We start from the raw sequence: 15,866 nt of genomic DNA, 5'->3' as shown, positions 1-15,866 counted from the left end.
ACAGTTTGAAAACATATTCTCCTAAATTTTAATTATCTGGATTTAACGGGATACGTGACATATAATCCTTTTATTCTTTGTGTAATTATAGTTTTTGTGGCATGCTAACTGAAATTTGATCATGTACCCTTTAATTGGAATTAATTGACCAAGGAATTGGCAGTTGATGAATTTTAGAGGAGACTAGGAAGGTCTAAGGAATTAGGGTCTAGTCACATATAGTTTGCCATAAATTAAATCCTACATAATTAAAATAGTTAGTAAGAAAAGTTAATCCGGAAAAATAGATAACTCTGAAACCTTAAATGTTTATCCGTATTTTATTCCCAATTTATTTAATTGTCTATACTTTTGATATTTTGAATTCAAATTTAAACCTTTTGAACATCTCAAAACCAATTTCTGCTTGCCTAACTAAGCCAATCAATCAATCATTGTTGCTTGATCCATCAATCCTCGTGGGATCAATCCTTACTCACGTAAGGTATTACTTGGTACGACCCGATGCACTTGCCGGTTAGTAAGTGTGGATTATAAATTCCGCACCAAGTTTTTGGCGCCGTTACCGGAGATTGATAGTGATTAACAACTGTTAGTTGTTTGATTGCTTAGATTGGGCATTTTAATTTTAATTTTAATTTTATTTAAATATTATTTAATTATTTTTTAAAAAAAATTAAAAATTTTCCTTGTTTTCTTCGTTTTCGTTCAACCCTCCCCGACCCCGTTTTTCTTTTTATTTCTTTTACTTTCGTTTCTCTTTTTTTTTATTTTATTATTTTTTTTTCTTTTCGTTTTATTTTCTTTTTATTTATTTATTTATTTTTTCTTCTTTTCCGTTCAGCACCCCCTCCCCCTGTTTTGTTCTAATAATTTTTTTTATTATTACTTGATTTAAAAAAAAAATTAATAAAAATATTCTTATTAAATTTCAAATTTTCAAAAAAAAATTTAAATAACACCAATATTTTTCTTAATTTCTGAAATTAAGTTTGGTGTTGACTAGTTATTATTTTTCTTCTATTTATTTTATTCAATATTTTTATCTCTTTACACAGGTTATCTCACTGGGAATTCTCTGCACTCTGACGTAGAGATTCTCATTCTTTCTTATTTTCTGTTTGTTTATGCGCAGGAACAGAGACAAAGAACATCTCTTAAGCTTTGATCATGAACCTGAAAGGACTTTCAGGCGGCATTTACAACAAACAAGACTTTATAAGGCTGCAAAATCCACTATAGATCCGACTAATACTGAGAATACCAATGCGGCAAACCCAAATGGGAATGAACAAAGGAGAGTACTTGGCTCTTTCTCTGCTCCTACTGCAGATCTGTATGGAAAGAGCATTGTGGTGCCCCCTATTGCTGCAAACAACTTTGAGTTGAAGCCTCAACTGGTCACCTTGGTACAACAAAACTGCTAGTATCATGGTCTTCCCCACGAAGACCCAAATCAATTCATTTCAAGTTTTCTGCAGATTTGTGATACTGTGAAGACAAACGGAGTGAACCCAGATGTGTACAAACTAATGCTCTTCCCGTTTGCTCTGAGAGATGGAGCAAAACTATGGCTAAATTCTCAACCCAAGGATAGTTTGGATACTTGGAACAAGGTGGTTACTGAGTTTCTCACAAAATTTTTCCCACCAAAGAAGCTAACTAAGCTTAGGATGGAGGTTCATACCTTCAGATAGAAGGATGGTGAGACTCTATATGAAGCTTGGGAGAGATACAAGCTACTGACTAGGCAATGCCCTCCAGACATGTTCTCTAAATGGACACAAATAGACATATTTTATGAAGGCTTGGGTGAAATATCCAAAATGTGCTTAGACAATTCTGCAGGAGGTTCATTGCACAAGAAGAAGACACTAGAGGAGACTATTGAGCTAATTGAATTGGTTGCAAGCAACCAATATTTATACTCCTCTAACAGGAATCCTGTGAATTCTGAAACCCCTCAGAAGAGAGGCGTGTTGGAAGTAGATGCTATTAATGCTCTTCTTGCTCAGAACAAGATGATGTCTCAGCAAATAAATCTACTTACTCAACAGATGGGTAGCATGCAAGTCTCAGCTATCAACACCCAAAATCCACCACAGGAAGTCTCCTATGACACGGCAGATAATTTTGTGCAAAATGATAATTATGATTATGCTCAACCATCTTTTGAACAGGTGAATTACATGGGGAGTGGTCCTAGGAATCCCAACAATGACCCATATTCTAAGACATACAACCCGGGATGGAGGAATCACCCAAATTTTGGATGGAGGGATCAAACTCAGAGACCTCAGAACTTCAACAATAATTCTCAGGGCGGTTTCCAACAAAACAATGATTTGGAAGCAATATTGACAGGTTTTAGACAGGAAACCAGAGCATCCATTAAGAACCTGGAGATTCAAATGGGTCAAATAGCCACTAGAGTTAATGAAATTGATCAGAGGACCACTAATAGCCTTCCTAGTAACACAATTCCAAATCCAAGAGAGGAATGCAAGGCTATCACTGTGATAAGTGGACAAGTGGCAAGTGCAGAAGCACAAGTTATGCAGGAAACCAAAGCCTCCATTAGAAATTTAGAGGTGCTAGTAGACCAACTGAGCAAGCAAATACTTGAGAGGTCTGCAAGTGCATTTCAAGGTGACACAGTGGTGAACCCAGGAGAAGATTGCAAGGTTATTCAATTGAGAAGTAGTAAAGTAGCTGGTTCTGAGACCAAGGTCAATGAAGAGCCAGTTGAAAAGGATGCTCCAGAAGAGAAGAAGGAAGAAGTAGAGCACGCCCCTCCAAAGCGTGCGGACAATCCATTCCTAGACTCTCTTGACACTTATCCTACACTGCCAAAGGCTCCTTAGTACAAGTCTAAGATGCCATATCCTCAGAGACTTCAAAAGGAGACCAAGGACAAGCAGTTTTCAAAGTTCTTGGAAATCTTCAGAAAGTTACAAATCAATATTCTTTTTACTGAGGTTTTGGAGCAAATGCCTATCTATGCCAAATTCATGAAGGAGCTGTTGTCAAAGAAAAAGCGTTTAAAGAGAGATAAGACAGTAGTCCTGACTAAGGAATGTAGTGCTGTCATTCAGAATAACTTGCCAAGGAAGATGCCAGATCCAGGGAGCTTCCAAATTTCATGCACCATTGGGAGCACAACCTTTGAGAAAGCCCTATATGATCTAGGGGCAAGCATAAATCTAATGCCCCTATCTGTGATGAAGAAACTGCAAATCCAAGAGGCACAACCCACAAAGATAGCATTGCAGATGGCAGATAAATCTATGAAGCCTGCATATGGATTAGTGGAGAATATCTTGGTCAAAGTGGGTAAGTTCTTCCTCCCAGCAGACTTTGTTATTCTTGATACAGGATAAGATGAGAATGCCTCTATAATTCTAGGAAGACCATTTCTAGCCACTGGAAGAGCTCTGATTGATGTAGAAGTGGGTGAATTAGTACTTAGAGTGCATAATGAGCAACTGATCTTTCATGTCTTCAAAGATATACATCCCACAGGTGAAGAAGAGATGTGCATGCAGGGTGAGCTTATTGATCCAAACCTTCAAAAACTGCCTGATGATACACAGCAGAATTTGCAGCTCAAACCTCCCTTGGTAACAGTCAATAAAATTCCTCCTGACATCAAACCTAAGTTTGGTGTTAGGAATGCATCATCTACCAAGGAAGAGGTTCCCAAAAAGAAGAAAGTACCCAGAGGATGGAGAAACAAAAAGATCCCCACTGAAGGTTTCTCTCCAGGAATGAAGGTAGTATTGACCAGCAATTCAGCATGGGTTTATACAGTAATCAGAATTCTCTCTCTAGAACATATTGAGCTGCGTTATGGAGACACAAGAAAGAAGTTCAAAGTAAGGGGTGAAGAGCTAAGCCCCTATGATCCTCCTCCTTAGAGGAGCTGACCGTCAAGCTAGTGACGATAAAGAAGCGCTTGTCGGGAGGCAACCCGATAATTTCGTATCCTTCACTATTTTTTGTAGTAGTCTTTCTTAGTTATTTTATTTTTATTGAGTTCTTAATAATTTTCTGATCATGCAGCTATGTTCTCTCAGGAACCGAACACCTCAAGCTATAAAAAAATAAATAAAATAAAAAAATGCCACGCGACGCGATCGCATCAGCGATGCGTCCGCGTCGCAAGGAGAGGGGAGAAAATAAAAACAAACAGAGAGTCACGCTGGAGCGTGGCTGGAGGCGTGCCAGGGGCACAAATCGCCCCACGTGACCGCGTCGCCGACGCGTCCGCGTCATGTGAGAATATTAGCCTCCCACGCGATAGCGTGACCCACGCGGTCGCGTGTCCTGATTTTCAACGTAAAAATAGTGCACAACCAAATATTGTGCTGGAGTGGTGATGGCTTGGTGCTAGACGCATAATCCCTATTGATGAGCGGATAATTTATACACTTTTTGGCATTGTTTTTAGTATGTTTTTAGTAGTTTTAGTTGAGTTCTTAGTATATTTTTGTTAGTTTTCAATTAAAATTCACTTTTCTGGACTTTACTATGAGTTTGTGTGTTTTTCTGTAATTTCAGGTATTTTCTGGCTGAAATTGAGGGACCTGAGCAAAAATCTGATTCAGAGACTGAAAAGGACTGCAGATGCTGTTGGATTCTGACCTCCCTGCACTCGAAGTGGATTTTCTGGAGCTACAGAAGCCCAATTGGCGCGCTCTTAACGGCGTTGGAAAGTAGACATCCTGGGCTTTCCAGCAATATATGATAGTCCATACTTTGCCCAAGATTTGATGGCTCAAACCGGCGTTCAAAGTCACCTACAGAAATTCCAGCGTTAAACGCCGGAACTGGCACCTAATTGGGAGTTAAACGCCCAAACTGGCATAAAAGCTGGCGTTTAACTCCAAGAGAAGTCTCTACACGAAAATGCTTCATTGCTCAGCCCAAGCACACACCAAGTGGGCCCGGAAGTGGATTTTTATGTCATTTACTCATCTCTGTACACCCTAGGCTACTAGTTTTCTATAAGTAGGACCTTTTACTATTGTAATAGAGATAGAGAGTCTTTTGATCATGTTTTGAGGATCGAACTCACTTTGGGAGGCTGGCCATTCGGCCATGCCTAGACCTTGTTCTTATGTATTTTCAACGGTGGAGTTTCTACACACCATAGATTAAGGTGTGGAGCTCTGCTGTACCTCGAGTATTAATGCAATTACTATTGTTCTTCTATTCAATTCCGCTTGTTCTTTGTCCAAGATATCACTTGTTCTTCAACTTGATGAAGGTGATGATTGACACTCATCACCATTCTCACCTATGAACAAGGCAAGAACTGATGGCGGCATTCAAGAGAATCCGGAAGGTCTAACCTTGTCTGTGGTATTCTGAGTAGGATTCAATGATTGAATGACTGTGACGTGCTTCAAACTTTAACCTGCTGGGCGTTAGTGACAGACGCAAAAGAGGGATTCTATTCCAGTAGGAGCGGGAACCAAACCGGTGATTGGCCGCACTGTGACAGAGTGTATGAGCATTACCTTTCACTGCGAGGATGGGAGGTAGCCACTGACAACGGTGAAACCCTACACGAGCTTGCCATGGAAAGGAGTAAGAAGGATTGGATGAAGACAGTAGGAAAGCAGAGAGACGGAAGGGAAGGCGTCTTCATACGCTTGTCTGAAGCTCTTACACCAATGATATACATAAGTATCTCTATCTTTATCTTTATATTATTTTCGTTTATCACTATACCCATTTGAGTCTGCCTGACTGAGATTTACAAGGTGACCATAGCTTGCTTCATACCACCAATCTCCGTGGGATCGACCCTTACTCACGTAAGGTTTATTACTTGGACGACCCAGTGCACTTGCTGGTTAGTTGTGTGAAGTTGTGTTTATGCCATGGTATTGAGCACCAAGTCTTTGGAGCCATTACCGGGGATTGTTCTTGTGTATTAAAAAGTATTGATCACAATTTCGTGCACCAAGTTTTTGGCGCCGTTGCCGGGGATTGTGTTTGTGTATGGACAACTGACGGTTCATCTTGTTGCTTAGATTAGGCATTTATTTTTTTTCGAAATTCCTGAAGATGAATTCTAGAGTTTCATGATGATTTGCTGAAATCTGGCTGGCTGTAAAGCCATGTCTAATTTCATTGGACCGAGGTTTCAACTTATCATCACAAGAGCTTGTTGATCTTGCTTTTGGAGCAGTGATCTGCTAAGGCTTGGCTGGCCTTTGGTCATGTCTAGTGTTTTAGACCGAAGCTTTCTTTGAAAGCTTGGCTGGCTGTGAAGCCATGTCTAATTCCTGGACTGGAGCCTTAGACTAGCATTGCACTGATTCCTGGAATTCTCATTAAGAATTTTGATGTTTTCCACTTAATTTTCGAAAATCACAAAAAAAATTCACAAAATCATAAAAACCAAAAATATTTGATGTTTCTTGTTTGAGTCTAGTGTCTCATCTTAAGTCTGGTGTCAATTACATGCATTCATTCATGTGTCTTATGGATCTTCAAGTAATTCTTGATGATTTCTTACTCTGATCTTTGAATTCTTTTGACTTGAGTGTTTATGTGTCTCATAAAGTGTCAATAGTATACAAACTGCTAAGTTTGGTGTCTTGCATGCATTGTTATTTGATTCTTGTTGCATTTTGATTATTAAAAAAATCCAAAAATATTTTTTATTTGTGTCTTTTCAAGTCAATAATACAGAGAATTGAAGATTCAGAACATACTGCAGAGGAATTATACAGAAAAAGCTGGGCATTCAAAAATGCCCAGTGAAGAAGGCAGACTGGCGTTTAAACGCCAGCCAGGGTACCTGGTTGGGCGTTTAACGCCCAAAAAGGGTGCATTTTGGGCGTTAAACGCCAGAATGGATACCATTCTGGGCGTTTAACGCCAGGATGGTGCTAGGGGAAGATTTTGTTTTCAAAATCAAATTTTTTTTCAAGTTTTCAAAGTTTTTCAAAATCAAATCTTTTTCAAATCATATCTTTTCAATCAAATGTTTTCAAAATTAATTTCTTTCCTTCTTCAAAGATACTTACTAACAATTAATGATTTGATTCAAATTTCAAGATTGTTGCCTTTTCTGTTGAGAAAGGTTTTCTGTTTGAATCATATCTTTTCTTGATAGGCAAGTCATTAATTTTAAAATCAAATCCTTTTTTTTAATTGTTTTCAAAATCAAATCTTTTTAAAATGTTTTTCAAATCATATCTTCTCAATCACATCTTTTTAAAACCAATCATATCTTCTTAACCACATCTTTTTCAAAATAGTTTTCAATCAAATCTTTTTAATTTCTAATTTCAAAATCTTTTTCAAAAATCACTTGATTTCTTTCTCACTTTTATTTTCGAAAATCAATTAAGTGTTTTTCAAAATGTTTTCAAAATCTTTTAATTAATTTTCGAAAAAAAATTACTTCCCTCCTTCTCACATCCTTCTATTTATGGAGTACTACTCCTTCTCAATGCACAATTCGAACCTTATCTAATTAAAGTTCGAATTCTTCTTCTCCTTCTTCTTTCTATTTCTCTTTTCCTCTGACACCTCAAGGAATCTCTATACTGTGACATAGAGGATTCCACATTTTCTTGTTCTCTTCTCTTTCATATGAGCAGGAGCAGAGACAAAGGCATTCTTATTGAAGCTGACCCTGAACCCGAAAGGACCTTGAAGAGAAAGCTAAGAGAAGCCAAAGCACAACTCTCTTTAGAGGACCTGACCGAATTCTTCAAAGAAGAAGAAGACATGGCAGCCGAAAACAACAATAATGCAAACAATGCAAGGAAGGTGCTGGGTGACTTTACTGCACCTACTCCTGATTTTTATGGGAGAAGCATCTCTATCCCTGCCATTGGAGCAAACAACTTTGAGCTTAAGCCTCAGTTGGTTTCTCTACTGCAACAGAATTGCAAGTTCCATGGACTTCCAATGGAAGATCCTCATCAGTTCTTAGCTGAATTCTTGCAAATCTGTGACACAGTCAAGACTAATGGGGTAGACCCTGAAGTCTACAGACTGATGCTATTCCCTTTTGCTGTAAGAGACAGAGCTAGAATATGGTTGGACTCCCAACCTAAGGATAGCCTGGACTCTTGGGAAAAGCTAGTCAATGCCTTCTTGGCAAAGTTCTTTCCACTTCAAAAATGGAGTAAGCTTAGAGTGGAAGTCCAAACCTTCAGACAGAAGGATGGAGAATCCCTCTATGAAGCTTGGGAAAGATACAAACAATTAATCAGAAAATGTCCCTCAGACATGCTTTCTGAATGGAGCATCATAGGTATTTTCTATGATGGCCTCTCTGAACTATCTAAGATGTCTTTAGATAGCTCTGCTGGAGGATCTCTTCATCTGAAGAAGATGCCTACAGAGGCTCAAGAGCTCATTGAAATGGTTGCAAATAACCAATTCATGTACACTTCTGAAAGGAATCCTGTAAACAATGGGACTAGTCAGAAGAAAGGAGTTCTTGAGATTGACACTCTGAACGCCATTTTGGCTCAGAATAAAATATTGACTCAACAAGTCAATTTGATTTCTCAAAGTCTGTCTGGAATGCAAAATGCACCAAGCAGTACTAAGGATGCTTCATCTGAGGAAGAAGCTTATGATCCTGAGAACCCTTCAATGGAAGAGGTGAATTACCTAGGAGAACCCTATGGTAACACCTATAATTCTTCATGGAGAAATCACCCAAATCTCTCATGGAAGAATCAAGAGAGACCTCAACAAGGTTTCAATAATAATGGTGGAAGAAACAGGTTTAGCAATGGCAAACCTTTTCCATCATCTTCTCAGCAACAGACAGAGAATCCTAAGCAGAACACCTCTGACTTAGCAACCATGGTCTCTGATCTAATTAAAACCACTCAAAGTTTCATGAATGAAACAAGGTCCTCCATTAGGAATTTGGAAGGACAAGTGGGACAGCTGAGCAAGAAAGTTACTGAACTTCCTCCAAGTACTCTCCCAGGCAACACAGAAGAAAATCCAAAAGGAGAGTGCAAAGCCATTAACATGGCCGAATTCTGGGAGGAAGAAGAGGCAGTGAACGCCACTGAGGAAGGCCTCAATGGGCGTGCACTAGCCTCCAATGAGTTCCCCAATGAGGAACCATGGGAATCTGAGGCTCAAAATGAGACCATAGAGATTCCATTAGACTTACTTCTGCCTTTCATGAGCTCTGATGAGTATTCCTCCTCTGAAGAGGATGAGTATGTCACTGAAGAGCAAGTTGCTAAATACCTTGGAGCAATCATGAAGCTAAATGACAAGTTATTTGGAAATGAGACTTGGGAGGATGAACCTCCTTTGCTCACCAAAGAACTGGATGACTTGTCTAGGCAGAAATTACCTCAAAAGAAACAAGATCCTGGGAAGTTTTCCATACCTTGTACCATAGGCACCATGACCTTCAAGAAGGCTCTGTGTGACTTAGGGTCAAGTGTAAACCTCATGCCTCTCTCTGTAATGGAGAAGCTAGGGATCTTTGAGGTACAAGCTGCAAGAATCTCATTGGAGATGGCAGACAATTCAAAGAAACAAGCTCATGGACTTGTAGAGAATGTTTTGGTAAAAGTTGAAGACCATTACATCCCTACTGATTTCATAGTCCTAGAGACTGGGAAGTGCATGGATGAATCCATCATCCTTGGCAGACCCTTCCTAGCTACAGCAAAGGCTGTGATTGATGTTGATGGAGGTGAACTGATTATTCAAGTGAATGAAAAATCCTATGTGTTTAAGGCTCAAGGATATCCCTCTGTCACCATGGAGAAGAAGCATGAAGAGCTTCTCTCAAATCAGAGACAAACAGAGCCCCCACAGTCAAACTCTAAGTTTGGTGTTGGGAGGCCACAACCAAACTCTAAGTTTGGTGTTGAACCCCCACACTCAAACTCTAAGTTTGGTGTTGGGAGGTTCCAACATTGCTCTGAGTATCTGTAAGGCTCCATGAGAGCCCTCTGTCAAGCTACTGACATTAAAGAAGCGCTTGTTGGGAGGCAACCCAATGATTATATTTTATATAGTTTCTTTTGTTATTTTATGTTTTTTGTAGGTTGATGATCATAAGAAGTGACAAAATCCATTGAAAAAGCAAAAACAGAATGAAAAACAGGAAGAAAAACAGCACACCCTGGAGGAAGATGTTGCTGGCGTTCAAACGCCAGTAAACCTAGCAGTTGGGCGTTTAACGCCCAGTCTGGCACCATTCTGGGCGTTTAACGCCAGAAAAGGGCACCAGACTGGCGTTAAACGCCAGAAAAGGGCTAAAACCTGGCGTTAAACGCCAGGAATGGGCATCAGCCCGGCGTTTAACGCCAGAAATGGGTCAAAACGTGATTTTTGATGCCATTTGGTGCAGGGATGACTTTTCCTTGACACCACAGGATCTGTGGACCCCACCAACCCCACCACCACTCTCTCTCTTCTTCCCCCATTCACCAATCACCTCAATACCTCTTCCCCAAAACACCACTTCTCCCTCTCTTTGGCCGAATACACCACCATCTCCCTCTTCCTCATTTCTTCTTCTTCTACTCTCTTCTTTCTTCTTTTGCTCGAGGACGAGCAAACATTTTAAGTTTGGTGTGGTAAAAGCGTTGCTTTTTCGTTTTTCCATAACCATTATGGCATCCAAGGCCGGAGAAACCTCTAGAAAGAGGAAAGGGAAGGCAAAAGCTTCCACCTCCGAGTCATGGGAGATGGATAGGTTCATCTCAAGGGTGCATCAAGACCACTTCATAGCCATAATGGTTATGGAAAAACGAAAAAGCAACGCTTTTACCACACCAAACTTAAAATGTTTGCTCGTCCTCGAGCAAAAGAAGAAAGAAGAGAGTAGAAGAAGAAGAAATGAGGAAGAGGGAGATGGTGGTGTATTCGGCCAAAGAGAGGGAGAAGTGGTGTTTTGGGGAAGAGGTATTGAGGTGATTGGTGAATGGGGGAAGAAGAGAGAGAGTGGTGGTGGGGTTGGTGGGGATCCTGTGGGGTCCACAGATCCTGTGGTGTCAAGGAAAAGTCATCCCTACACCAAAGGTGATCCCCGAGGTCCCCTTTTCACTCAAAAAGGGTGAATATCCGGAGATCCGCCATGAGATCCAAAGAAGAGGTTGGGAAGTACTTACCAACCCCATTCAACAAGTTGGAATCTTGATGGTTCAAGAGTTCTATGCCAATGCATGGATCACCAAGAGCCATGACCAAAGTATGAACCCGGATCCAAAGAATTATCTTACTATGGTTCGGGGGAAATACTTGGATTTTAGTCCGGAAAGTGTGAGGGTGGCGTTCAACTTGCCTATGATGCAAGGAGATGAACATCCTTACACAAGAAGGGTCAACTTTGATCAAAGGTTGGACCAAGTCCTCACAATCATATGTGAAGAGGGCGCACAATGGAAGAGAGATTCAAGAGGCAAGCCGGTTCAATTGAGAAGGCATGACCTCAAACCCGTGGCTAGAGGATGGTTGGAGTTTATCCAACGCTCAATCATTCCCACTAGCAACCGGTCCGAAGTTACTTTAGACCGGGCCATCATGATCCATAGCATCATGATTGGAGAAGAAGTGGAAGTTCATGAGGTTATAGCCCAAGAACTCTACAAGGTGGCGGATAAGTCCTCTACCTTGGCAAGGTTAGCCTTTCCTCACCTCATTTGTCACCTCTGTTATTCAGTAGGAGTTGACATAGAGGGAGACATCACCATTGATGAGGATAAGCCCATTACCAAGAAAAGGATGGAGCACACAAGAGACCCCTCTCATCATGAGATCCCTGAGATGCCTCAAGGGATGCACTTTCCTCCACAAAACTATTGGGAGCAACTAAACACCTCCCTAGGAGAATTGAGTTCCAACATGGGACAACTAAGGGTGGAGCACCAAGAACACTCCATTCTCCTCCATGAAATAAGAGAAGATCAAAGAATCATGAGAGAGGAGCAACAAAGGCAAGGAAGAGACATTGAGGAGCTCAAGCACTCCATAGGACCTTCAAGAGGAAGGAAGAGCCGCCATCACTAAGGTGGACCCGTTCCTTGATTTCCTTGTTCTTTATTCTTCTGTTTTTCGAATTTTAGTGCTTATGTTTATCCATGTTTGTGTCTTATGATCATTAGTGTCTTAGTGTCTATGCCTTAAAGTTATGAATGTCCTATGAATCCATCACCTCTCTTGAATAAAAACGTGCTTAATTGAAAAGAAAAAGAATTGCATGAATTTTGAATTTTATAACAGTTTAATTATTTTGATGTGGTGGCAACACTTTTGTTCTCTGAATGTATGCTTGAACAGTGCATATGTCTTTTGAATTTGTGGTTCATGAATGTTGGCTCTTGAAAGAATGATGAAAAAGGAGACATGTTACTGAGGATCTGAAAAATCATAAAAAAAGATTCTTGAAGCAAGAAAAAGCAGTGAATACAAAAAAAAAAAGGCAAACGAAAAAAAAAAAGAAAGGAGAAACCGAAAAGAAAAAAAAAAGAGGAGAAAAAGAAAGCAATAAAGTTGTGATCCAAGGCAATAAGAGTGTGCTTAAGAACCCTGGACACCTCTAATTGGGGACTTTAGCAAAGCTGAGTCACAATCTGAAAAGGTTCACCCAATTATGTGTCTGTGGCATGTATGTATCCGGTGGTAATACTGGAAGACAGAGTGCTTTGGGCCACAGCCAAGACTCAATAAAGTAGCTGTGTTCAAGAATCATCATACTTAACTAGGAGAATCAATAACACTATCTGGATTCTGAGTTCCTAAAGAAGCCAATCATTCTGAATTCCAAAGGATAAAGTGAGATGCCAAAACTATTCAGAGGCAAAAAGCTAAAAGCCCCGCTCATCTAATTAATACTGATCTTCATAGATGTTTTTGGAGTTCATTGCATATTCTCTTCTTTTTATCTTATTTGATCTTTAGTTGCTTGAGGACAAGCAACAATTTAAGTTTGGTGTTGTGATGAGCGGATAATTTATACACTTTTTGGCATTGTTTTTAGTATGTTTTTAGTAGTTTTAGTTGAGTTCTTAGTATATTTTTGTTAGTTTTCAATTAAAATTCACTTTTCTGGACTTTACTATGAGTTTGTGTGTTTTTCTGTAATTTCAGGTATTTTCTGGCTGAAATTGAGGGACCTGAGCAAAAATCTGATTCAGAGACTGAAAAGGACTGCAGATGCTGTTGGATTCTGACCTCCCTGCACTCGAAGTGGATTTTCTGGAGCTACAGAAGCCCAATTGGCGCGCTCTTAACGGCGTTGGAAAGTAGACATCCTGGGCTTTCCAGCAATATATGATAGTCCATACTTTGCCCAAGATTTGATGGCTCAAACTGGCGTTCAAAGTCACCTACAGAAATTCCAGCGTTAAACGCCGGAACTGGCACCTAATTGGGAGTTAAACGCCCAAACTGGCATAAAAGCTGGCGTTTAACTCCAAGAGAAGTCTCTACACAAAAATGCTTCATTGCTCAGCCCAAGCACACACCAAGTGGGCCCGGAAGTGGATTTTTATGTCATTTACTCATCTCTGTACACCCTAGGCTACTAGTTTTCTATAAGTAGGACCTTTTACTATTGTAATAGAGATAGAGAGTCTTTTGATCATGTTTTGAGGATCGAACTCACTTTGGGAGGCTGGCCATTCGGCCATGCCTAGACCTTGTTCTTATGTATTTTCAACGGTGGAGTTTCTACACACCATAGATTAAGGTGTGGAGCTCTGCTGTACCTCGAGTATTAATGCAATTACTATTGTTCTTCTATTCAATTCCGCTTGTTCTTTGTCCAAGATATCACTTGTTCTTCAACTTGATGAAGGTGATGATTGACACTCATCACCATTCTCACCTATGAACAAGGCAAGAACTGATGGCGGCATTCAAGAGAATCCGGAAGGTCTAACCTTGTCTGTGGTATTCTGAGTAGGATTCAATGATTGAATGACTGTGACGTGCTTCAAACTTTAACCTGCTGGGCGTTAGTGACAGACGCAAAAGAGGGATTCTATTCCAGTAGGAGCGGGAACCAAACCGGTGATTGGCCGCACTGTGACAGAGTGTATGAGCATTACCTTTCACTGCGAGGATGGGAGGTAGCCACTGACAACGGTGAAACCCTACACGAGCTTGCCATGGAAAGGAGTAAGAAGGATTGGATGAAGACAGTAGGAAAGCAGAGAGACGGAAGGGAAGGCGTCTTCATACGCTTGTCTGAAGCTCTTACACCAATGATATACATAAGTATCTCTATCTTTATCTTTATATTATTTTCGTTTATCACTATACCCATTTGAGTCTGCCTGACTGAGATTTACAAGGTGACCATAGCTTGCTTCATACCACCAATCTCCGTGGGATCGACCCTTACTCACGTAAGGTTTATTACTTGGACGACCCAGTGCACTTGCTGGTTAGTTGTGCGAAGTTGTGTTTATGCCATGGTATTGAGCACCAAGTCTTTGGAGCCATTACCGGGGATTGTTCTTGTGTATTAAAAAGTATTGATCACAATTTCGTGCACCACCTATCACGCGAACGCGTCGCCGATGCGTCCGCGTCATTCCCTTCTGAAGCCACTCACGCGATCGCATGCCCCACACGATCGCGTCACCCCAAATTTGGCAAATATTTAAATTCGAACAGAGAGTTGTGCAGGCGCGAGGCTGCACTCGCTCCCGAAGCATAACATGGGTCACGCGACCGCGTGACCGACGCGACCGTGTCAACTAAGTAAAACGCAATCACGCGAACGCGTGCCCCACGCGTTCGCGTCACTTGTGCCACACTAGTTCGCCGCCCAGTTTTCCTTCTCTCTCTCTCTCCCAATCCTAACTGTCTCTTATTCTTTTATCCTTTTATTTTTCTCTCCTCATAATATTTGTCTCTTCTATTTTCAGTTCTTATTTGTTTGAGGACAAGCAAACCTTTAAGTTTGATGTTGTTGGACGCTGCACTTATTGGTTTTTTGGCACAAAAGGGGGGGGGGGGCGAATCATCTTCACTGAGGAGCACAACCTGAAGAATAAAATGACCACTAGGATAACTAAGGTGGTTGAGTTCCTTTCATATTTTTTTCCTCCCTTCTTTTTCTATGTTATGTTCCGATTTTCTGCTATTTTGTTTTATTTGTTGCATGATCCTTTATTAGTTAGAATCCTAAGACTAATTTAGTTTCCTTTTTTTATGCTGAAAAGATGTTTCATGTACCACTCACTGAACTTGAATCCAAAAAGAAAAGAAAAAGAAGTGATGTATTGCATGAGAAATTGAGTTTAATTCTAAGAATAGACTTATTTACTTAAATGTGGTGGTATTTTCTGTGATTTTTGAATGCATGATATGAACAGTACATATTTGAATTTGAATCAAGGGATGTTGATGTATAAGGAACAGGAATTTAGAGAATTATTATGACTTCTCTGAAATAAACAAAAATTTAATCCTTGAAGGAAAAGAAACAGCAAAAGAAAAAAATATATATAAAAAAATTATAATAAAAGCAAGGTCCAAGGCTCTGAGCATCAATGACTAGGGAGGTCAGACATGATTAAAAGCTCAAAGAGTTGTTTCCCTGCTCATATGCTTGTGGTGTGATTGTGTCAAGTAATCCTTGAGATAGAACACTTAGAGTCGAGACCAAGTGCGTTTAAACAGAGTATGCCAAAGGCTTTGAGCACCACTGTCTGGGAGTAACTGAAAGAAAAATCAGAACCCAAAGGGAGTTCCCCAGTTAAGTGCTTGTGGTGTTTTTGTGTCAAGTAACTCTTGAGACAAAACATTTAAAGTCACGGCTAGGCTCAAGGTGCAGAGCACCAAAGAAAAATAACTTAAAGTAAATTTTGCTGTGTTCAAGGATTAAACCGAAT

At 40.2% G+C, this 15,866-nt stretch overlaps 1 non-coding gene across 1 annotated transcript; it reads right to left on the bottom strand.

Annotated features, from left to right (window-relative positions):
* Positions 1-8,157: 8,157 nt before the first annotated feature.
* LOC130952422 (small nucleolar RNA R71) lies at positions 8,158-8,265 on the bottom strand. The gene has a single exon (XR_009074602.1). It is a non-coding gene; the product is annotated as a small nucleolar RNA R71 (small nucleolar RNA).
* Between the last annotated feature and the right edge of the window lie 7,601 nt (positions 8,266-15,866).

Source organism: Arachis stenosperma, chromosome 9 (assembly GCF_014773155.1).
Source record: "Arachis stenosperma cultivar V10309 chromosome 9, arast.V10309.gnm1.PFL2, whole genome shotgun sequence".
Classification (NCBI taxonomy): Eukaryota; Viridiplantae; Streptophyta; class Magnoliopsida; order Fabales; family Fabaceae; genus Arachis; species Arachis stenosperma.
Note: the sequence above shows the minus strand (reverse complement) of the source record. Positions and strands in the feature narration are given on the sequence as shown.